Genomic DNA, 25,686 nt, shown 5'->3' on the forward strand with positions numbered 1-25,686 from the left:
CGTTGTAAAAGTTTTGTTGTAATGGTATGCGTTGTGAATGTATGCGTTGTAAAGTCATACATTCGTGCCAAGGTACCAGAGGGTTAAGCATAAGTTAATTTGGGGTTTGTTTATGTTTTATTCTAACATAGATTTTGGATGCTGCTTGAGTAGGTTTTCACGCCCCTCCTCCCCAAACCCAGTACCCCAACTTCCAAAAATTTGTGTTTCATTTCAATATGTGAGAACACATTACTGCATTGTATGACATTTATTTAAAGAACTAGTTTCTAATCATGAACTTAGGGAGATGTAAATTCAAAACCCACTCCTTGTGAAGGCCTGCTGACTTCACTGTGTAAATGGAATCATATTCTATAAACTTAGTTCAATTTGGGACAAATTTTCCATATGGATTTAGGAAGGAGCAAATGAGATGGCACCTCTTAAACAGGCAATAAGTCACAGAGCTCTTCCCACAGCAGGATTGCACCCCCTTTGCTTAAGAAGCTAAAGAGACTGTACAAGAGACAAGAAAAATAATGGAGGACACGTTATCTAGAGGAGGAAAAAGTAAAAAATTAAGAAGCTTTTATCTGAACACAAAGCTGAAATAATAGCTGCAGAGACAACGTTTTTTTACAGACAACATTAAAACTGCCAGCAATTCCCCAACACCCGTGGCCACTGCAGGTAGGGGCGGTGGGGCCGGGTGATTTTCCCTCGTGGTCGTCTCTCGTAATCCCCCTCACCCGGCCCCACCGCTCTTACCTGCAGCGGCCGCAGCTGTTCCCCAAAGGTACTTTTAAGAATAGTTAAACTGCTCTCCTGCCCTCCAAATGCAAGCAGATTGATCCTTACTCAAATCTTTTACGACAACCTAGCCACATTTCTTAAGGATCATGTGGAAGATGTTTATAGGGTTTTTAATGCTGCAAAAAAGGAAAATGCCCTAAGAACGATAACAATGGCTCCCAATGATAACATACCAACTTTAAGTAATTTTCTCCTCCTGACAGCAGACACTGTTGTGCAGATGATCAAACTCACTGAATCTGGGGCCCGACTGATCCATGTCTAGTGAATATCTTTCATGAGATGACCAATATCTTCGCCCCCACTCCATCTCACAACCCTACTGAATAATATATTGGTCTCTTGACCCTAGCGTAGCGAAAGACTATTTTACTATTTCTAGACTTCCAGTTCCAACAAAAGTTCTCAAGAAACACCTTAATATGGCTCTCTCTAACTTTTGGGAGTAGAATGAGATCCTGATGGATCACAATTCGGTTTCAGGAAGTCTCTCAGTACAGAATCCACTCTGGTGGTGGTAACTGAGGAAATGCGTAGAATAATGGATGGAGGACCCGGGTCTGGTGGCGCATTGGACAAATGCATCCACGGTAGGGGCCTGTGTTCGACCTCATGGTCACAGGTTCCAATCCCGGTGGGTCCACTCAGCCTTTCATCCATCTGAGGTCGATAAAATGAGTACCATTGAGACAGTGTCACGCGTACGAGGCATGCGCAGCAGAGTCGATTTACACTTCACACCCGGGGAGGTCCTTTTGCTTCCTACGCCTCCCAAGTCTGACTTAAAATTCAACCATTAGTGTATCATATTATCGCATTTGGCAGAAAAATGCCAGGGCAGCTGTCAGATGAGATACAAGTAAGTTTTCATTAATTATATGATGTGCCATGTGGGGACCCATTGGAGAGCGAAAATCCTACCTGGACGCCGACATTCGAAAACGCATCGCATTAGAAAACCGCCACTCACTCCTGCAGCCTCCCTGTGTCCCAGGAGGGATTGACCGCCATTGCACCGCGTAAACATCTTGCAGCACCCGCTTCGTGGGTGCCGCTGCGCGGCGCTTTGGTGTGGGGTCGAGGCAGCAGGTCAGCATCCAGCACCTGGGAGGAAGAGCGAACTGTCCAAGGCAACTGGGGGCGCGTGAGGCAGGGACTCCATAGACCAGGAGTCCCCGCGCTGCACAGGTGTGCACGGCCGCGCCCCCAGCAAGACACGCCCCCAGCTGACCAAGCTCTGCTTAAGAGCGAAGCTTCCCTGAGTGAAGTGGGACCCATTGGAGAGCGAAAATCCTACCTGGACGCCGAAATTCGAAAACGCATCGCATTGGAAAACCGCCACTCACTCCTGCAGCCTCCCTGTGTCCCAGGAGGGATTGACCGCCATTGCACCGCGTAAACATCTTGCAGCACCCGCTTCGCGGGTGCCGCTGCGCGGCGCTTTGGTGTGGGGTCGAGGCAGCAGGTCAGCATCCAGCACCTGGGAGGAAGAGCGAACTGTCCAAGGCAACTGGGGGCGCGTGAGGCAGGGACTCCATAGACCAGGAGTCCCCGCGCTGCACAGGTGTGCACGGCCGCGCCCCCAGCAAGACACGCCCCCAGCTGACCAAGCTCTGCTTAAGAGCGAAGCTTCCCTGAGTGAAGTGGGACCCATTGGAGAGCGAAAATCCTACCTGGACGCCGACATTCGAAAACGCATCGCATTGGAAAACCGCCACTCACTCCTGCAGCCTCCCTGTGTCCCAGGAGGGATTGACCGCCATTGCACCGCGTAAACATCTTGCAGCACCCGCTTCGCGGGTGCCGCTGCACGGCGCTTTGGTGTGGGGTCGAGGCAGCAGGTCAGCATCCAGCACTTGGGAGGAAGAGCGAACTGTCCAAGGCAACTGGGGGCGCGTGAGGCAGGGACTCCATAGACCAGGAGTCCCCGCACTGCACAGGTGTGCACGGCCGCGCCCCCAGCAAGACACGCCCCCGGCTGCAACGTATCCTACAAAAATAGCGCAATAACGCTTAGCGGGACGCGAGTTGGACGCAGAGCGAAGCCCGGGCAAAGGGCGGGCCCTCTGTTGCCCTCAGAGGCCAGAAGAGGCCGGGCCAGCCCCCTAAAATCGCCTTCTATACCTAGCTCACTCGGCACCCAGCTTGACTCATTGATACCAGTTAAATTTATCAGCTATCTTTGCACCCCGCTTTTCTGACTATGAGGAAAACTGCTAAGAAGACTAAGATGCCCACCTTAAGATCAAGCACAAAAGCCAAAATGGATCTTCCCCCGCCTTTACCAACCCTTACCGCCATTGACAAAATGCTCAAACAGACCATAGGGGCAGTATCCAACGCCATAGCTAACACAGAGAGAAGAATGTCCTTACCACCTGTGACAATCACCCAGGAAACCCAGGAATCTCTGATTAACTTATCAGAGGCTTCCCGTGATGAGGCAGAGGAGATCGATACTAGCCAGCCCCTAACTCCCTCCTCTTTTGCCGATCTCCCTTGCGCCCAGGCGCCCGCTGAAATTAGCAGTGATAAAACCAGCGCACAAACAAATACTCATGATAAAAATCCACACATCACAGAGAAAATGCCGCACAAAGAGGGCCACAAACAAGGGAGGAAAAAAGGATCCCCAAAAACCAGAAACCACAATCTGATTACGCCTATAAATCCACCTACACCGGGAATACCCTGTTGGATAACCAACATGGTGGCTGACCTTAAACTCGACCTCGAGCACTCTATTACGGTGCTGTTAAAACCCCTTATAGCAAAAATAGACAGATTGACATCACTTGTAAATAATAAGGGGATTGGTCCGAAAAACCATCTAGTGCATGAATGTGACTCAACAAAACACAAAGATCCAACACCAAAAAGTTTATCTAAAGATAAGGACTCTATAACATCTGATGTGGCAGCAAAGGCCTCTAACTGTGTCGCACAGAAAGGAGGCAAGGATAAGCAAAAGGCTGCCACCACCCCGACCATAGGCAAAAATAACAACCAAACAACTACTGGCAATAAAAAACTCCCCCCTGGACCCTCTCAAACATCGGAAGGAAACAATGTCTCAACCCCTAAAGTGGATCCTAAGACATCCCGGACCCCCTCCGCGACAACCACTAAAGAAAATAAAACGGCATCTCGCTTCAGGACAATTAATCTCCCGCCTGAAGCTCTGCCCTTTGTGGTTGTCTTAACAGGAGTGCCACCTCTAAGGGAGGGCCAACGGGAATCACAAATAGAACTGAAAAATAAATGTGCACAGTGGTTGCAAATACATAGACCTCTGCCCCCCAATATTTATGGGGAAATCCTCTCAGTAAGAAGGGGCGAGTGGATTGGCAAAGGCACCAAGACCATAGCAGGGGACATCATCACGGTGAACTTCAGAGATATGGCAGCAGTTAATTTTATCTGCAATGCCCCCCCGAGCTACACCCGCTCACAAATTCACCCGGTACACCTATCCTACTTTTACCCCTTCGCACCTCAAAGGCCTAGGCAGAGCAATGGACCGAATAGAACACCTCATATGGGCTTTCAATATGGCCCACCCCAGTGGCAAAGACCAAACCCTGCATTTCCAACCTATGACTCCTCCTTAATGCAGTACGCACATTGGAACAGGTTCAGTACACTTGAAGAGGTTGACTGACAGAGATCGGGCAATCAGTCGTTCAAGTCCACAAGAAGGAAGGAGGCAAGCCCTTCACCAACAGGCACAAGAAAGGGGGCAGACTATGGTCAAGGTAACGAACCAGAATTTGAGCCTAGCAAAGGGGGTAGTATTACACCGTTGAACACTATCCGGGGAAAAGGAGAGGGGATAAATCCCCAAAAAGATAACCCACACTCCAAACAGAGTAGACTGGCCACCCCCAGCAGGACACAGCGTAGTCTTGTTACCTCACCCGAAACGGGAAAACAAGCAAAGTCTTTACCAGGCGAGCCAAAAAGGACATCAAAGGGCATGACCCACGAAAATCTATTAATAGCATCATGGAACATTGCAGGACTAGCGGCCAAATTCGAATCTCAGGAATGGCTTAGCTACATAAACAAATTCCATATTATATGTCTGCAAGAAACCTGGGCTATCGAACCAAATGTCTATAGCCTGGAAGGCTATAAAAGCTTTTTTGTCCCTGCAAAAAAAGTAACTTCTGGGAGAGCCAGTGGGGGGCTTGCGGTATACGTCAATCTAGACATCAAGGGTACCTGGTCCAACACTAAATGGGACACACACTACCTCCAAGTATTAAGGTTCACTTCACCAAGTCTAACTTTTCTCTTAATTAATTGGTACAATGCACCAGCAATGACGGAGAAGGGAATAGCCTTAAACGAACTAGAAAATTGTTTAAGAAATTTGAACTTTTTAACCAAGACACCAAACCCCACGAGTCTAATACTAATGGGAGATTTTAACTGCCACCTTTGTGACAAACTAAAACCCTTCAACAAAGACTGGTCAAGATGTACTATTATGAAAGGCCCACACTTCATTCATTCAAAAGAGGGATGGGACCTAGAGAGACTAATGAAAAGGCACAATTTAACCCAAACCATAGACCTTGTTGTACTAGGCGATAAAGGAGAACTAACCCCAACATACAAAGGCAGAGGTTGCCACTCCTATATTGACTTTGTACTAGTCTCTCCTAATTTAAAAAGAAGCATCAGTAAAACTATCATAGAGGCCAGTAGCTTTAGCGATCACAATCCGGTGATCATTATAATGGAAGGTTTTGTTTTTAATTCATGTCCAAAGAGATCCGACATCATGGAAAGAGCAGTGGACCAGGGAAGAAGAATTAAATGGGCCAAAATTGATGGGGACAGTTTTTATAAAAAACTATTACTCGAAGCCTCAGCAGCAATTGACAAATGTCTGGACCCATGTGTGAGTGGTGTTGGGGTGGTGAAGGCATTCGAAGAAATTCCGCATTATGTAAATAATTCCTTACAGACCACTGGGACTAATAAAACGTCCTCAAATCCCCGTTGGTTTGACTCGAACTGTACCAAGGCGCTCAAAAAACTGAAGGATAGCCTCCATTCCAAACCGAGGGACAAAATCAAGGTTGCACAGAACAGAGCCGAATATAAAAAAGCTCTGAAGGAGCATAAGCAAAGCCTACAAAACCAAGCCTGGGAAGACTTAAGGGACGCCGCAGAAAGAAAAGACTCTACAGGCTTTTGGAAAGTGATTAACTCTCCGTGCTTCCAGGATCAAGGGGCACCAAAAATTATGAACACTATCCTGCCGGAGCAATGGCAGAATCATTTTCAGAGCCTATACAATCACTCAAGCCAGGCAATTATGGAGGAGGTACCTGGGGCTCACCAGCCAGCTAAGTTGATCTTCACTCTGAAAGAAGTCGAATTGGGAATAGCTGGGCTCAGCAAAAACAAGGCGCCGGGTCCGGATGGAATTCCACCAGACTTATTCCTAAGCAGACCCGACTTATGGGCTCCTTTGCTTACCAGGGTGCTAAACGAGGCAGTGGAGGTAGGACTCCCTCAGTCCTGGTCAACGGCGACCATAGTCCCCATCTATAAGAAAGGCAATCGTGATGACCCCCAATGTTACCGACCCATCTCCCTCATCGATGTGACAGCTAAGGTTCTGGGGCGAGTCATTCTACTTCGACTGCAAGATTGGGCCGAGGAGCATCAAGTTCTCTCGGAAATTCAATACGGCTTCAGGAAAGGCAGATCTACCACCGATCAATGCCTAAATTTATACCTCCTGATAGCGAAATACACCATCGCCGGGAAGGGGTCCATCCATATGGGGTTTATGGACCTTTCAGCGGCCTTTGACCGCGTAAATAGGAGAAAGCTTTGGTCCATGCTAATGGAACTAGGAGTTGATCAATCGCTGGTTGACACCCTGCAAAATCTCCATCGGAACACCACCGCAAGTGTAAGGTACAGCCATGAGGGCAAAAAGACCGATCCCTTCACTTGCAACAGTGGAGTAAGGCAGGGTTGTATCCTTGCGCCCTTCCTCTTTTGTATTTACATTAACTCATTGGAAAAAGACCTCCTTAAACTCAAGGTAGACTCACCCCAAATAGGTCATCGTGCAGTGCCCGTACTACTCTACGCCGATGACGCGGTTTTGCTTGCCAGAACCCCTTTGGGACTGCAAAAGCTGATTGACGGGTTCGTCAAGTTCATGGATAAATTGGACCTGGCGACAAACCTGGAAAAGTCCTATATCATGTCATCTGGGCAACCCACAAAAGGGACCTTTACTTACCACATTGGGTCACACAAAATAGACCAGGTCAAGACTTTCACGTATTTGGGGGTATTATTTGATCATGACCTCACGTTCAAACCTTTGCTAGAAAAGCACTCTACGAAACTGGCAGCCTCAGTAGGAGCCATCATGGGGTATGGGCAAAGATTAGGAAAATGGTCCCTGGAACAAATACTGAATTTATATAGGTCAATCTGCTGCGCGAAAGTATCCTATGGGGCAGAAGTGTGGGGCTTCTTGGACAAAAAAGCACAGCTGCTTCAAACAGAAGAAAATAAATTCTTGAGAAGATTATTGAAAGTTCCCCAGAGCGTACCGGCCCACATTATACATGAAGAAGTAGGAGAAACTTTCTTAGAGGATAAGATCAAAATCAAACCCCTCCTGGCATGGGTTAAAGTATGGACTAACCCAGAGGCGGCCCTAACAAGACAAATCATTGAGGACTGTCTTAAAAGAGACAAAGGTCATACCATCCCCTGGCTGAAATATGTCAAGAAGTCGCTAACAGAGATTGATTGAACTAATTTCTTCACATCCCCTGACTCTCTAACCTCGGGGAGTAAGGTCCTGGTGAAAAAACTTTTCCTTACACAGTTGAAGACATTAAGGGCAGAAAAAGAGAATGATAAACCCACCAATCTCTCCTATAACGAACTTACTGTGAAGCAGGGCATGGAACCTTATTTGAGGGTTATGCACAATGCGCAGGATCGCTATTTCATGACCCGCTTTAGACTTAACATGCTACATCATCTTCTTGCGGTGCCATCTGGGTTCACTCACACAGTGGAGGAGAAGGGTACCTGCGGCTGCGATCTTAGATCTCCGCAGGATACCCTTCACTTTGTTTTATTGTGCCCATTTTACACAATGCCAAGACGCAAGTTTTTGGTGGGGATCCTGAAAGACTTAAAGTTTAAACATGCTAGACGGGCCCTGAGGTTCCAACAGGAAGCGGAGGACGCTTATACCCTGTTCTGTACGATAAACTTTATCCGAATAGCAATAAGACTGAGGAATACTAGAGAAACTGTCCCCTAACATGCTTCGAACATTTAAAAATTCAAATCCCCTAGTCCATTCCCCAATGTCAGATAAATTTAACATCCATACCTTTTATACAGAAAATTATTTACTGTTTTTAAAATACCTTGTGTGTATTTTGTATCTGTGCTTTTATGGTGTCTTTTTAAGTACCGAATAAAGATTATAAATTGAGAAATTGAAATTGAGTTGGGTAACAATGCACACCTGTTATTCAGCGCCTTGAGACCTTCGGGTGATGTGCTTTACAAATGTACATGTTATGTTATGTTAGGAGGAAAGGCTGGGGCGGTCCTGACCTCAAAATGGCGGCGCCTTAGGGACATCGGTGCTAATGACTCCCCGGACAGACTTTCAAGCTCGCGATTGGCTGCTGCCAAAGCATAGCCTGAAGAACTCTCCTCCTGTGCCCTCCTCCTGTGCCTCCTCCTGTGCCCATCCAGCGTCGGAGTTGCTGAGGCTCCTCCATTTGGCCCCAGATGATGTGGGACGGCTTTGTGGCATGTTCTCCCCTCCTCCCGGGACTGCCTCCCGTTCTGCGAACAGCTTTCTTGGCGCCTGTGGTCTTTCTTCCCTGACCTCTGGTCTCCGGATCGAACTCCTCTGCCCCAGCTCCTCATGGACGATGAGGCTGTGACTTTGCTGCGGACTGCCTTTCTCCCCCCGGACTTGCTGGCTATGGCAGCCCTCTTCCTGGACTTTCGGACCTGGACCTGGACCTCTGTGTTCCCCGCCATTTTCTTTTTATGAATCGCTTCTTCTTCTACCTTTCTCCTCCGCCATTTTAGCGATCTCTAACCTCCCCCCTCTGTCATAGCGACCTTTCTATTGTCTCTCCTGCTGCCTCTGACACACTCCTCGCTGTCTTACTCGTTACTATCTGCTTCCCTCTCTGGTTTGTCTCACTTTCCTGCCCTTCTCTGTCCCTCCCTTGGTGCTCTGACTGCATCCCCCCTCCGACCCCACTTAATGGAACTCTGCTTTTCTGTATATAGAGATAACTCTAATCACTAGTATATGCAGTAGACCTTTTACTCTCTACCACTCCTATGTGACTCTTAGAGTATATCCATTTGTATCCCTTCCCTATGTATATAGAGTTAGCTCTAATTACTAGTATATGCAGTAGACTTGTGTACTCTCTACAATTCCTATGTGACTCTTAGAGTATATTTCTGCCAAAAAGGACTGGAGTCACCACGAACACTTGGAAGACCAATAAGACAAACGACTGATGCCACTCAAGCATCGGCTCTACAACCTATTACTACCTCACTATTAGGTGATATCTATGCTATACCGTTCACCGGAAGATATCACCCTTACCTTGAACTTGTTAATATTTATGTTCGATGCATCCAACTATTCCCTCACTACTCTTATGGCTTATTACGCCGATATTGACTTGTTAATAATATACAATACTACCCCATAGAACTTGACTGCATGACTATGACACTACCTAAACATAGGCACTCCCTAATACTAACTACTTAGGCGTTAGGAATATATCTTACCTTAATCACCGTAGACAGCACATTACCTCCCACACCTGATTTGTTTTTGCTGCTATAATTGCTATTATAATGTCAACTGTTTAATTCTTCTATGTCCCTAGGTAATCCCCTTTCTAACCTCCCTGATAGCTCTCTGCCCTACCTCTATATATGTTTTGTTGCTATAAATGTTACCACTATGTCAATCTGTTTTCCATATGTTAAGCGCTCTGATACCCAGGGGTCATGTCCGCGCTATATAAAACACTATAAATAAATAAATAAATAAATAAATAAATATCAATTCGTATCCCTTCCCTATGTATATAGAGATAACTCTAATCACTAGTATATGCAGTAGACCTTTGTACGCTCTACCATTCCTATGTGACTCTTCGAGTATTTCCATTCGTATCCCTTCCCTATGTATATAGAGATAACTCTAATCACTAGTATATGGAGTAGACCTTTGTACTCTCTACCAATCCTATGTGACTCTTGGAGTATATCCAGTCGTAGCCCTTCTCTATGTATATAGAGAACTCTAATCACCAGTCTCTTCTTTCTGTGACTTTACATCTTGTACATTTGCAATTTTTTTCTTTTTTTATCTTTTATGTAATGCATGTAATCCTTAGTCCTTATGTTTTGAAACTGGTTCTTATGTAAAGCGCTCTGATACCTTCGGGTAAAGTTCGCGATATATAAAATTTCATTAAATAAAAAAAAATTAATAATAATAATAATAATAAAAAACCTATCTGCATCCTTTGATGCCGTAAGTCATTAAGTTCTGATACAGCGGCTTATGGAGGTAGGAATTAGGAATAATGCTCTTGATCTCCTGGCTTCATTTCTCAGTCACAGAACACAGTCCGTATCTTTTGGAGATTTCACTTCCAACACTTTTTTCGTTGAGGTGGGGGTCCTGCAAGGGTCCTCATTGAGCTCTGCACTGTCTGAAATCTATGTTGGCCCATTACCTTCCTTGATCAGATCCTTTGGATTCAACACAATATTTTATGTGGATGACACACAAATTGTAGTCTACATTCACACCAATATACAACTGTATGTCAGCCATCCTTAGTTGGATGGATACCTGAAATTGAACTCCGACAAATTAGAGGTGCTCCTTTTTGGTGCAGATCTGTCATGTTGAAATCCTTCTTGGTGGCCTGTAACACTTGGCCTGTTAGCCACCCCAGTCTCCAAAGTAAAATATCTAGGAGTGATCTATGTTTCAAAACTTTCCTTTAATGTGCAGACTAACCAGCTGATCTCTTCTTGCTTTTACTGTTTTAAAATACTAAAAATAGGTGCTGTATTTCATCCCCATCAACTTATAGACAACAGTTGTGGTCTCTATTGTGCACTCGTGATTAGACTACTGCAATGCCATTTATTTGGGCATGCAACAAGGGCTGATAATAAAGATTCAGAGGCCAATAAATGCTGTTGCTCAGCTCTTGAAGAAAAATGAAGCAGTTGCTAAGGTGCTACACAGGTTGCCGATGAAGAGCAGAGTTGCTTATAAAGTACTTTGTATGGCGCACAAAGCCCTGCATTGAACAGGCCCTGCCTATCTGACAGAATAAATGTCATGGTACACCCCCAGAAGATGTCTACGATCACTCTATGCTAAGAGCATGGTAGTGCCTATGATTTGTAAAGCTACCTGGGGAGGCAGAAGCTTTGGGCATACTACAGGCATTTTCAGGAACCAAATGCCATTACACTTAAGATCACAAGCAAACATTATGTTCTTTAGAGAGCAGTTAAAATCCTGTTTCATTGCAATACCGGTCTAACAACTCCTTCATTGATCTTGATCGTTTGTGATAGCTGGAAATGTAGACATCAGCGCCAAGACACCTCAGGGCATACATTGCGCTTTACAAATTTAAATCAAATCACGAACAAACAATAGAGAATTTATATTTAAGGCATAAAAGGAAATCAAAATACATACATTGATTAAACAGGCATCCTGGTTATTTTTGGTACATTTATAACAGTTTTGGATCTTTTTGGGCTGTAGTAAATATAGAAGTGCAGTTTGTGAATAGCAAAGGACATGGGATGGGACCATATGGGCAAACCATTTTTCAGTTGGAAACGGCTCATACGGGCCATTTCTGATTGCAAAATTGCTTATACATATGTACAAAGTACAAATTGTGATTTGGAAGCATGTTACTGAATTGTAATTTGTATTTGAAAGGGGTGTGTTTAGGGTGTCCCTTCCAAATACCGTATTGAAGTGCAGTGTAAAACTATTTGCAACTGGATTGTGTTATCAAAACATTCGATTCTTACTGACCACTAAAAGACAGTGATAACCATTCAGAAATGGGAAGACCACTGCCTGCTCTTAAAAAATGAATCTTAACACTATGAGTCCTGCAGCATTTCCCGCTGTGCGCTGAAAATTTTAAAAACCCACTTTACATGACAAAGCCAGCTCGTCATAAGCACAGCGCAGGTAATGCCCATGACGAGCTGGCTTTGTCATGAGCACTAAAGGGGTTAAGACCTCAGCAGGCCACCATCCCTGTTTTGGCTCCGATTCCTAATGGGTCGCAAATTGCGACCTACCTCACTAATATTCATGAGGTAGGTCAAACTCCAACCCACTAGGAATTGCTATTTGAAAGATGTAATTTTCCTTACATCAGGAAAACAAAAGTCTTCATCCTTGGCTCCACCCCTCCTGCGTGGGACGACACCTGGTGGCCCTTCACCCTCGGAAACCCCTCCACCCTGACGGACCATGCACGAAACCTCGGCATCATAACACAACATAACATAACAAAACATGGGTATTTTTAAAGCACATGTTCACCCAGAAGGGTATCTTGATGCTGAATAACATATGTTCATTGTTACCCAACTCAATGGTACTCATTTTATTAACTTCAGATGGATGAAAGGCTGAGTGGACCCGCCAGCATTTTAACCTGTGATTATGAGGTTGAACACAGGCCCCTGCAGTGGACGCATTAGTTCACTGACCAACCATCAGACATTTGGTTGGCTCCTCTATGGAATGGCATATTGGGCTTAGAACTATCGACTGGAATGATGCCTAAGACATTTTTTTACGCATTCCAGCCATTATGTTTGTTATTTTGCCAGCAGTAATATCATAGAAAGCTTTATCTATCTGAAATCCATGTACCTGAGTAGCAAAATATGTCTAGATGCAATGCCCTCTGCTATCAGGGAAATTACGTTAACGATAATTCTCCTTGATTTAGTTTGAATTTTAATTTAGCTGTCAGCTTTAAATATATTTTGGAAATCATTTTGTGTCAGCACATCAACATAATGTCTTAAATCAACACCTATTTCAGCTATGCGTTTAAATGTTGGCAATCATACAAATGAAAGCATGTCACATTCCATTAACCTTGGGTTCCGGAGCAGCGTGCTTCGACACCTATAGGAAGCGCTATTTAAATATAATTACAATACAATACATTCTGAAAAACATAGACTCCTTTTCACAACCTAATTTGTCGTCAGGGCTGGACTGGGAATCCAAAGCAGCCCTGGAAATGTTGTCAGGCCTGCCCCTGCCTGGGGAGTGGGGGCATGCAAGTGTGAAGCACTGCTGCTTTACACTGACAATCATACTAGACTAATCGCTCACGATGAACCACCAGATCAATGCTGTATCCTCATCCTGCGTCACAACCTCTGCATACTCTGTCTGTAAAACGTTCAGATAGAATGCATCCAAATACAGAAAAATGGTCACACATGACCTCATCAGTAGCAGACTGGACTACGGCAACGCTCTCTATGCCGAAATCAACAAAAAACCACTTTGCAAGCACCAGACCGTCCAGAACGCTGCAGTCAGTCTGATCCTAGACGTCCCCGGCATAAACACATCACCCAACACCTCTGCGATCTCCACTGGCTCCCCATCGAAAGCAGGTCCTCACTCACGCATACAAGGCCCTCCACAATATCGAACCAGCATGCCTAAACAACTGCCTCTCCTTCCACGCACCCAAGAGACACCACTGATCAGCTAACCTCTCTCTGGCCACCATCCCACGCATCAGTAAGATCAGAAAGGGGGGAAAGTCCTTCTCCTACCTCGCAGCCAAGGCCTGGAACGACCTCCCCCTCCACCTCTGGCAAACCCCCACACTGCTCCAGTTCAGAAAGGACGTCAAGACCTGGCTCTTTGGATGACCCCGGCACTCAAGGGAGCCGCCCCCAACCCCCAGTGCCTTGAGACCCTCATGGGTGAGTACTCATTCTTTACAAACCCATGATTGTTTGACTGATTGAGGAATTGTGATTTCTTAATTGCGATTCTGTAAGAATCGCAAAAAGGGAATCGCAATTTTAGATTTTTATGCATGTGGCCCTTATTCTTTTGTAGGTCGGTGCATGCCCCTCCTCAAACCACTCCCTAACCCTTCCTGTTTATTCATAAATATATCCTATAATCCAGCCACTTCCCCATCCCTTCCACATTAACTACTGAACCTCACACTGACAAGTGTGAAGATCTCCGCAGTCAGGTGGAGATCTCCAAACATGAAAGATAGGCTAGTAAATAGCATTTTGTAGTATGTTAGTAGCACTTTTGTAGGACTACTAAACATACTACAAACAGGTACTGGACTGTTCATAGGGGGCATCGGGCATTTCCCTAGGAAGCTGAAAGAGTGGGGGCCAGTTTTGTAGCAGTTGGGGCCAGTTTGTACCGGGGTCCGGTTTTGCAATGGTGCCTGAATATCGGGTCCCAGTAAGAAAATAATGACAAAATAACAATGGCTAAATCTAAGCCGAAAGAAATATATCGGATAGTGAATTCCTTGATAAAACCCTCTCCGTCCGCCGTAGACAATAGTAACTCCCCTTCTAAATGTAACGAGCTGGTTGATTTCTTTTTTCAAAAAGTTAATAAAATTTACCTTTCCTTTCCTGATCCAGCCATTGAATCACCCACCCAACGTTCTGACTCAGCTTTGGATACAGTAACTCCCTTTCATAGCAAGCTTGAGTCTTTTCCATTGTTGAATTTGGAAACATTGGAGTCCTTAGCTCAACAGAATCTGGTTCACCGTGTGACCCTGCTCCTCCGGGCTCGCTGGGGTTGTTGAACTCCTCCATTCTGAGCGGGGTGGTACCTGTGACATGGAAGCATGCAATGGTACGGGCCCTGCTAAAAAAAACCTGCCCTTGACCCAGCTAACCCTAGCAACTACCACCCGATTTCTCTGCTCCCATGGGCATCTAAGATCCTGGAGAAGCACATTAATACCATCCTGACGAAGTTCCTCGAGGAAAATCACCTCCTCGATGCTTCCCAGACGGGCTTTCGCCCAAAACATGGGACAGAGACTGCTCTATTGGCTGTGACTGAGGAGGCGAGACGGATCTTGGATCGGGGGGGGGGGGGGGGGGGGAGTCAGTGGCAGTGATCCTCCTCGATCTGAGTGCCGCTTTTGACACGGTACATCATAAAATTCTGATGAACCGTCTCGCCGACCTAGGAGTGTCCGGAGAAGCCCTGGTTTGGTTCAAGTCTTTTTTATCGGATAGAACCTTCCAGGTCTTTGACGGCACATCCGTTTCATCGAGCAGGCCTCTGGGGTGTGGAGTCCCTCAGGGTTCATCATTGAGCCCTACGCTCTTCATTGCATATATGAGGCCGCTGGCTGGGATTGTTCGTCCGCATGGTATTAACATCATTTTCTATGCGGACGACACCCAGCTGGTGGTCTCCCTTGTGCAGAAGAGTGGCCTCCAATCGCCGCCCAATCTAGCAGCGTGTCTGGAGGAGGTGAGGAGTTGGATGATGAGCTCATGTCTGAAGCTCAACGACGATAAGACCGAGCTCATGCTCCTGGGCCCGGCGGCCCCCTCTACTTTGGAGCTGCTATGGCCCGCGAGCATGGGGGCGGCCCCTGCCCCCAGAGATAACATAAAAAGTCTGGGGGTATGGCTAGATAAGTCGCTGAGCTTCAATACACAGGCCACCAAGGTGGCAGCCACCTGCTTTGGCCTCCTCAGGGTGATTAAAAAAATTCTTCCCCTTCTTCCATTTGAGGCCAGGCAATAATTATACAGGGCCTTGTTCAATCCCGCCTGGATTTTAATAACGCCCTTTATCTTGGAGCACCGGACTACCCCCTGCAAAACTTCAGCGCACCCAAAACTGTGCTGCTCGTGCGCTACTTGGAGTCCCACGAAGAACTTCAATAAAAGCTGGGCTAAGAACGTTGCACTGGCTGCCTGTCAGGAACAGAGTTAAGTTTAAAGCTCTATGCATTGCTCACCAGGCTCTTTGGAAAATGGGCCCAGAAATCAACTGTTCCTTGATCTCCCCTTACCTGCCCAACAAGGTGCTTCGATCCTCGTCTGCATCTCTAACCAAGATTCCTAGAATCTTTAGAGTCAGAGCAGGAGGACATTCCTTCTCTTATAATGTGTAAAGATTATGGAACACCCTCCCTCTGCACACGAGAAGCAACCCCAACTTAACCAGTTTCCGGAAGCAGCTTAAAACCTTTTTGTTTCAGTAACCAGAAGCTTGTTGTTCATCTGAGGGCACTTTTGTTTAGTCACAGCGCCTGGAAGCCTGAAGGCAACTGTAGCGCTTTACAAATTTTATTTTCATTTCATTTCATTTCAAAAGCAGCAGTCTTTCACACTTGCATGCCCCCACTCCCCCTCCAGGGGCTGGCCTGACAACATTTCCAGGGCTGCTTTGGGTTCCAAGTCCAGCCCTGACACCAAATTAGTTTGTGAATAGGAGCTTATGTTTTTCAGAATGTATTGTATTGTAATTATATTTAAATATCGCTCCCTATAGGTGTCAAAGCACGCTGCTCCGGAACCCAAGGTTAATGGAATGTGACATGCTTGCATTTGTGATTGCCAAAATTTTAAAGCAAAACAGAAATAGGTGTTGATTTAAGACATTGTTATGTTGATGTGCAGACACAAAATGATTTCCAAAATATATTTAAAGCTGACAGCTAAATTAAAATTCAAACTGAATCAAGGAGAATTATCGTTAACGTAATTTCCTTGATAGCAGAGGGCATTTGCTTCCAGACTTATATTTTATCACTCAGGTAAATGGATTTCAGATAGATAAAGCTTTCTATGATATTACTGCTGGTAAAACAACAGAGATAATGGCATCATTCTAGTCCATCGTTTTGTGCCCAATATGCCATGGTATGTAGGAGCCAACTATATGTAAATTAGTCCAAACTACCAGGTCACAGGAACTCAAGTGACCTCAGATCGGTTTCTATCTTGTTGGACAATATTGTATGTATTTTGCTGGATGTAGGATGTATCCTTGGATACTGTGAGCATGGGACCCATATCTGTGCACACCCACCGCATTTAGTCAAGTCAAGTCAAGTCAAGAGATTTATATAGCGCGCTACATACCCAGAGGGTCTCAAGGCGCTTGAAGAAGGGTGGGGAATTACTTGTCGAATATCCACGTTTTAAGCTGCTTTCTGAATGCTAGGTGGTTCTGAGTAAGGCGAAGGTGAGTGGGAAGTGAGTTCCAGATCTTAGCTGCCAGGTAGGAGAAGGATCTACCTCCCATGGTGGTTTTGTTGATGCGAGGTACAGTGGCAAGGGCTTGGTTGGAGGATCGTAGCTGGCGGGAGGGGGTGTAGAAGGACAGTCGTGTGTTGAGGCATTCGGGTCCAATTTCGTAAAGTGCTTTGTGTGCGTGGGTTAGGAGGCGGAAAGTAATCCTCTTATTGACGGGGAGCCAGTGGAGGTTTTTCAGGTGACCAGAGATGTGTTCTTTACGCGGGATGTCTAATATGAGCCTGGCTCAGGCATTCTGGATGCGTTGGAGTTTTTTCTGGAGTTTTGTGGTGGTACCGGCGTATAGGGTGTTTCCGTAGTCCAGGCGGCTCGTGACCAGTGCGTGGGTGACCGTTTTTCTAGTTTCGGTGGGGATCCAGCGAAATGTTTTTTTGAGCATGCGGAGAATGTTGAAGCAAGATGAAGAAACAGCGTTGACTTGTCTGTTCATTGAGAGTGAGGAATCCAGGATGACGCCCAGGTTCCGTGCGTGGTCCGTCGGGATGGGTGCTTTTCCAAGGGCCTCTGGCCACCAAGAGTCATCCCAGGCGGAGGGGGAGGTGCCTAGGATGAGGACTTCTGTTTTGTCTGAGTTCAGTTTCAGACGGCTGTGCTTCATCCATTCGGCTACTTCTTTCATTCCTTCATGCAGGTTGGTTTTGGCAGTGTTAGGGTCTCTGGTGAGTGATAGGATCAGTTGAGTGTCATCGGCGTAGGAGATGATGTTGAGGTTGTGTTGGCGTGCGATGACCGCGAGGGGGCTCATGTATACGTTGAAGAGGGTGGGGCTGAGTGAAGATCCTTGTGGTACGCCGCAGATGACTTCCGTGGCCTCTGACTTGAATGGTGGAAGGCGGACTCTCTGGGTTCTTCCGGTGAGGAACGAGGTGATCCATTCTAGTGCTTTTCCTTGGATTCCGACGTTTCTGAGGCGGTGTAAAAGGGTGCTATGACAGACTGTGTCGAAGGCTGCGGAGAGGTCGAGGAGGATGAGGGCGACTGTGTCTCCATTGTCCAGTAGAGTTCGAATGTCGTCTGTTGCTGCGATGAGGGCGGTTTCAGTGCTGTGTTTGGCTCGGAAGCCGGACTGTGAGGAGTCGAGGGATTTGTTGGTTTCGAGGAAGGCGGCGAGCTGGTTGTTGACCGCTTTCTCGATGACTTTGGCCGGGAATGGAAGGAGCGAGATAGGGCGGTAATTTTTGAGTTCGGTGGGGTCAGCTGTGGTTTTCTTCAGGAGGGCGCTGAGTTCGGCATGTTTCCAACTTTCCGGGAAGGTTGCGGATGGAACGTTCAAATAACAAAAGACGATGAATGGAATGCTTAGAGAAGTCTCAACTTTTGGCACCATTCACACCATTCAGGTCACATTCCAGCCTATTATTTTCCCACTGAGCCACCCCAGATGAGGAATAACCATATAGAAATCATTCTTGTTTGAGAACCAACAAGAACAGTACAGATTGAACCCCCTCCAGGTCACGTGACCATGTCCTCTAATAATTAGAAACCAAGCAACCCAGAAAGGCTTCAACTTTGTTGTACACCATCAGTACGGGACAGTTAGTCTCAAGGTACCACAGAGATCACTACTGGTACTCTCGAAAGGGGCGGCCACTAATGCAATCTTGGCTGAAGCAGTAACTATTGCAGCGCCAGTGGTACTTGTTAGGAGATTGAGATGATTTTATTTGATTAGAAGGCTCTTGTTACAGAGAAGGTTCAACGGCACGACCAGCCCATTATTCAAGATCATTGTGATCAAGGAGAGAAAACAACAACATTAGAATACAAGAGCCCACAACTAGAGAGGAGTGTGGCTAAGGATTGTGATGAAAGAGACTAAAGATTCAGCTACATTATCTCATCCCGTGAGATTGCCTAACCAAAGATTGTAATCGATGAACCTAATGATTGGGATACACTAGTCTAGAACTTGACTTGAGATTTGTCACACCAAATATTGTAATCGAAAAAACTAATGATTGAGATGCACTAGTCTAGAACTTGAAATCAGTGTGTGTAGCGTTTTCTATGTGCGTCATGCAGTGGCGCAGCGCAATCGCGCTAATAATCACAGGAGCCAGCAGATTAGTTTTACACGTGGCTCCGACTGACTAGCCGAGGCCCCGCCTTTATTATTTATACCCGCGAACGTCTGACGTCGCCCGTCAGCGTTCGCTCGTTCCGATCACGTGGGTGCGCGGGGACGCCACCTCATTGTCAGAACACTACATTCCTTCCAACCTTTATTAAGCAACGAAATTTTAATACTAAGCTTCAAACAAAATGATGATGAAACAGTTACCAGTCTCAGTCCTTGATGGTTACACCAGATAGTCCGCCAGCTGCGACGATGGCGCCGGATTTCTTTGTAGGCTTACCGGCCTTGTCCACCTCGGTATCCAACCGCATGCGGGGATCTGCTCTCGGGGGTGTTAGACTCCCCTCGGGGTGAGGGGGAGAGAGGCTGATCACCCCTGGGGGATGCTGGCAAGGATCGATCACATTGGTTCATCAGATTTTCATCATCGGGCGGACACTGGTCTGTGTCCAGGGCTACTGACGGTTGACTCAGGGGCATTCCTTCCGATGCGGGCCCAGGCCCTCTCGGAGTCCCGGGATACGCTTTCTTGAAGAAAGATACGTCTCTCGTGACAGTCTCTGCTCCTCTTTGAGCGGTCACCATCGTGCCGGTCTGGCGTGTGACAGTCCATGGCCGGTGCTCGAAAGGAAGTCTGAACTTGCTTCCAGGATATCGATCCTTGACATACACTCGGTCTTGCAATTGGATGGTGGATTCTTTGGCTCCTCTCTGCTTGCTGGCTTGGTCGTTTGAGCTAGTCCGATTAGCTAGGGTCTTTTCTCCGCTGGCTGGCCTGGGAACCCAGGTTGGGAGGTGAGGAAGTGTGTCACTCAGAGTTTGGCCCATGGTCGCCGTTCCCGGCGCTGCCTCTGTGGTGAGGTGAGGGGTCATCCGATACTCCCTCAAAAAGCTGTAGATCGCCTTTTCCAGGGGAGATCCATCGGCCACTGCGATGCGTATTGTCTTTTTGAGGGTACGCATGAACCTTTCCACTTCCCCATTTGCTTGGGGCCAGCGTAGGGTGATCTTTCGATGGTGAATTCCCCATCCTCTCAGATATTCTGCAAATTCTTGCCCCTGGAAGGGGGGTCCGATGTCTGTTTTTACCACCTCGAAGATGCCATGAGTGGCAATGGTCTTTTCAAATTTCGCAATCACCTCACTTGCCGTCTGGCTTCCCACAATTTCCACCTCTGGATACTTGGTGAAGTCGTCGATTATGACTAGGGCATAGCGTCCGTCCAGGAGATGCCCAAAATCCGCACTCACACACTCCCACGGCCTCTTGGGATTTTCTTCCGTGACCACATGGTGGGGTCGATCTGCTTGCCCTGCCGCTTGACACCAGTTACATGCTCTCACTGCTTGTTCGACCATGGCGTCCATGCCGGGGAACCAGACTTTGGCCCTCAGTCTGCTCTTAGTTTTCACCATGCCTTGATGCCCTCGGTGTGCTAAGTCTACTGCTTGCTGGGTGAGGTTCGTCGGCATCACTAGTCTGGGGCCTCGCAGGAGACATCCTTGGTCATCGACGGATAGCTCTCCTTTCACTCTTAGGATTGATTCCAGCGTCAGCTTGGCCTGGGGGGTCTTCTGGCTCAAAGACTCTTGGATGGCCTTCCAGTCTCCCGACCTGACTGCCTCCGCGGCCGCTTGCAGGCATTCGTCAGCTCTTGAGGCCTCAATGATTGCTGCTAGGCTCATGGGGAGGGGTCATGATCTCTCAGTCACTAGACGGACAAACTCTTCTGTGTCCTCCGCCTCTTCCTGTTCCTCTTTGGTAGCTTGCCGAGGATGCCTGGATAGATAGTCCGCCGGGTTAGTGGACCATGGTTTATACTCCACCCTATAATCGTATCCTTGCAACTGGAGGATCCATTTCTCGATTCTGGGTAGCGGCTTTGAAGCCGATCCTTGGAATAGCGGTATGAGTGGGTTGTGGTCAGTGGACACCGTGAAGTGATGGCCATACAGATATACATGGAAATGCCTGCAGGCCCAATGAATGGCGATAGCCTCCCGCTCAATCTGCGAGTATCTTTGTTCTGTTTCGGTCAGGGAACTACTGGCGTAGGCGATGGGGGCCCACTCTCCGTTGTTTTGCAGTTGGGCCAGTACCGCTCCAAGTCCATACGGGCTGGCGTCTACGGCCACCTTGGTGGGTTTTGCGGGATCGAAGTATGACAAGGTGGTGTCTGCCGACAAGGCTGCTTTCATTGCACTGAATGCTTGCTCTTGTTCAGGGCCCCACTGCCATGTGGATTTGGACTTTGTTAGTTCTCTGAGGGGTTTGGTCAGGTTGGATAGATCGGGGATAAAGCGCCCGCAGAAGTTCATCATACCCAGGAAACTCCTGGCTTCGGAAATGTTCGTTGGAGCGGGGGCCTCCTGGACGTCTTTCACCTTCTCGGGGTCAGGGGCTACCCCTTGATCAGAGAATGTATATCCGAAGAAGCTGATTCGATTCAGTAGGAATTGGCACTTCTCCCTGTGCAGAGTGAGGCCTGATTCTTGGATCCTTTAAGGACTCCTCTCAGTCTCTGGTGGTGTTCTTCCACTGTTGACGCGTAGATCAATAGATCATCGCTAACATTTAGCACTCCGGGGAGTCCGCTGAGGACTTCTCTTATGGTGTTCTGAAACACTTCAGCAGATTCAGTTGGTTGTAGATGTTAGCCGCCATTAGCTCAATGGACGCCCCAGTATTGATGGTCGCTTTTACCTCCTGTTGGCGGATCATGATGCGACATTTGGGCAGGCGTCGCTTTTTCCTTTGCGGCTGGTTGATCGCGAACACATAGTGTACTGGGTACTCTTCGGCGTCCTCGTCCATGTCTTCGCTATCTGGCTCCTCTCGCACTGCTTGTGCAGACTCCTTCTTGGCCTTGGTGGAGGTGGATCTGCATACGGCTGCGAAGTAGTTTAGCCATCGGCATGCGCTGCATTTCTTCCCTCTTGCCGGGCAATCTTGCATGCGGTGAGGCTGGCCACCGCAGTACCCGAATTCCTTCTTTTTTGCTTCCGCTTGTCTCCTTCCTCCGGTTTGCCTCACTTTGGGCCTTACTACGTTCACTTTCTCCGCTACGTGGGCTTGTTCCATTTTGATGGGGCGATGCAATGCCGCTTCCATGTGCGACGCCCTCGCCAGCGACAGCTCTTTTGACCGGCCTAGTGTGAGGATGTCTGCCAGCGGCTTACCGTCTTCCTGGAGGATGGCGACTCGGAGTTTGGAGGAGTAGCACCCTTGGATTATTTGTCCTCGGATCTCTTCCTGCTCGTCGCGGAATCCGCACGTGCTGGCTAGCTCCTTCAGGCGGCCATGAAACCCGTCTAAGGACTCTTCGGCTTCCTGCTTGGCTTGGCGGAAAATGAATTTCTCGTAGTCTCTGTTTGCCATGGGCTCAAAGTGGGCATTTGAGGCGGTCACTAGGGTGTGATACGTTTTCGGGGTTGCTTCCACGAGGGTTTTGTATATTCAGTGGATGTCTTTGCCACCTAGGTGTAATAAGAGTGCTCTGCGCCTTTCTCTAGATACCCCTGCCTCCTCAAAGTATATTTGGAGGCGATCAGTCCAGTCCCTCCAGCGTGGGGCTAGGGACGATGGGGAGCCGTCGATGACGAATGGCTCAAGGGCGCGGATCGACGCCATGTTGGCACGTGCACCGCGTGCTGCTCAGGCTGTGTACCGTCCCTTCACCTTCTGGGCAAACGTTGAGAGTCGACGCTCCTCGATCCACAGGGCGCAGCAATCAATCTATCATCCACTGCAGGGTGGCCAGGTCGAGGTCATCAGCTCCAGCATGGGGTGCAGGCACTACAGTCCAGTGTGGGTTAACCACCTGGCCCAGGAGGGCAAGTGGGGCGCTGCTCCACCTGTAGGCAGTCCGTGAGCCCTTGGGAACATACTTTCGACCCTCAGTACGGCGACTGCAGGCTCAGGCGGGCCTACCAGAGGGCTCCGAACTCGGTGGACTCAGCGACAGGCTTCCGTGGGTCAGGCAAAGAAAAAGGGTATGCGTCCCTGCTCGGGGATTCAGCTCAATACCCTCGTCGCCAGTATAGCGTTTTCTATGTGCGTCATGCAGTGGCGCAGCGCGCTCGCGCTAATAATCACAGGAGCCAGCAGATTAGTTTTACACGTGACTCCGACTGACTAGCCGAGGCCCGCCTTTATTATTTATACCCGCGAACGTCTGACGTCGCACGTCAGCATTCGCTCGTTCCGATCACGTGGGTGCGCGGGGACGCCACCTCGTTGTCAGAACACTACATTGTGACCAAAGATTGTAATAAAAAAAGAAACCTAAGGGTTGGAATACACTAGCCCATAACTTGAGATTGTCTCACCAAAAATTGTAATGAAAGAATGTATAGATTGGGATGTACATGTATGGAGCTTCACACAAGTGTGGCAAAGAATTGAGCACAGTGAAGCACCGATTCTAATCCAGTAGTCCAAATATCAAAATCAGTGTGAACAAGTATTGTGGACCTAAACAAAAATGTGCTGACATCTATCCTGGAATAAATAAATTAATATGTATTCCCATCTTCATATATTTTTTGTGGCTCTACTTGCTTTGTTATACTTAGTTTCAGCCACGAACTGTATTTTATTCTGAGGGGTTGTGCCATCTTGTTTTCAATAATCTCTGTTAATGTCCATCATGGAGTAAAAAGACCTGCCATTCTTTTCGCGCAGCTTAAACTAAAACAACCTGGGCCGCCCTCGTCAATGCCTTGATGTTTACGCATTCTGCGGGTTTACGCCATCCATTCTCATAAACCGCCTCACCCCGCTGCTCGGCACTTGGCATCTCCCACCGTGCCCTGAAGCCCAGGGTAGGTTGTAGCTTTGCCTTGGAAGCTCGTAGTAATGCCAGGTGTGCTGGCACAGGCAGGGGCTGTGGACGCTGCTCTGCACTGTGATTACTGGCACATCCAAGCCATATTTCCTCAGTTTAGCCGCTGCCCGGGATGTGAGCTGAGCAAGGTGTGCAGGGAGGCTGCGGGGCGGATGAGCCGTTGAGAAGCGGGCAGCTTTATGCTAATATGCTAACGGAAGCCATCTCTGTTCCTTCTTTGTCCTGGCGAGAGATAAAATTACGTGGCTGCGTAGCGTGCTCCCATAATAGGGCTCTAATGTTGCAGAAGGCAACTCTTTGCTCTACTTCTGACCACCTGTGTGATCTGAGGCATATCTTTCTCACAAGCATGCACTAGAAATGCGACAGCAAGATGAGCTTCTCTCACACGCAGGCCAAAGAAAGCAGGAGCAGCACTGCACAGGATTGCTGCACGTGCCCACAGACCATTGAAGGACACTGTCTGGAAAGGCCCTTGACACCCGGGGCCTAATTTATGAGGCTCTGCGTCACTTTTACGCTGCCGGTGCGTCACTTTTTGTGACGCACCAGTGGCGTAAAAAATGCGCCTTGTTGCGCCATATTTACAAAGTGACGCATCTAGGTAGATGCGTCACTTTGTAAACCCATGCGCCACATTATACCTGCTCCAGGTATAATGTATGCAAGGGCGGCGTATTGAGGCAAGGAAGGGTCGTAGAAGTGACGCAGTGAAATCTATGAGATTTCACTGCGTCACTTTTAGGACACTGTTGCGTCAAAATCTTGTGCCTGCCTCACAGCAGGCGTAAGACTGACGCAGGCCCTTTCACATGGGGCTTGCCCCATGTGAAAGGAAGCATTGCTGGAGTTGCGTCACTTTTGTGACACACTCTAGCAATGCGTCACTTTTGCGCTTACAGATGCGTCAGAAATACTGACGTATCTGTAACTCCTTGCGACATGATGCGTCATGCATTAAATATGACGCATCAGGAATGTCTCAAGGAGTGCGCACTGAGAAGTGACGCATCGCTGCTTTCAAGCAGGGATGCGTCATTTCTCATAAATGAGGCCCCCGGGGTCTTATTTATGAAGGCCTTGCGTCAGTTTTGCGCCGCCGGTGCGTCACTTTTTGTGAGGCACCAGCAGTGTAAAAAATGCGCCTCGTTGCGCCATATTTAAATAGTGACGCATCTACCAAGATGCGTCACTTTTTAAACCCCTGCGCCACATTATACCTGCGTCAGGTATAATGTATGCAGAGGGGGCGTTCCCCCGCAAAAAGCCTCGTAATAGTGACGCAGTGAAGTCCATGAGATTTCACTGCGTCACTTTTAGGACGCTGTTGCGCCAAAATCTTGCGCCTGCCTAACAGCAGGCGTAAGACTGACGCAAGCCCTTTCACATGGGGCTTTCCCCGTGTGAAAGGACGCATTGCTGGAGTTGCGTCACCTTGTGACACACTCCAGCAATGCGTCACTTTTGCGCTTACTGATACGTCAGAAATACTGACGTATCTGTAACTCCTTGCGACATGATGCATCATACATT

Source organism: Lissotriton vulgaris, chromosome 2_2 (genome assembly GCF_964263255.1).
Source record: "Lissotriton vulgaris chromosome 2_2, aLisVul1.2, whole genome shotgun sequence".
Taxonomy (NCBI): Eukaryota; Metazoa; Chordata; class Amphibia; order Caudata; family Salamandridae; genus Lissotriton; species Lissotriton vulgaris.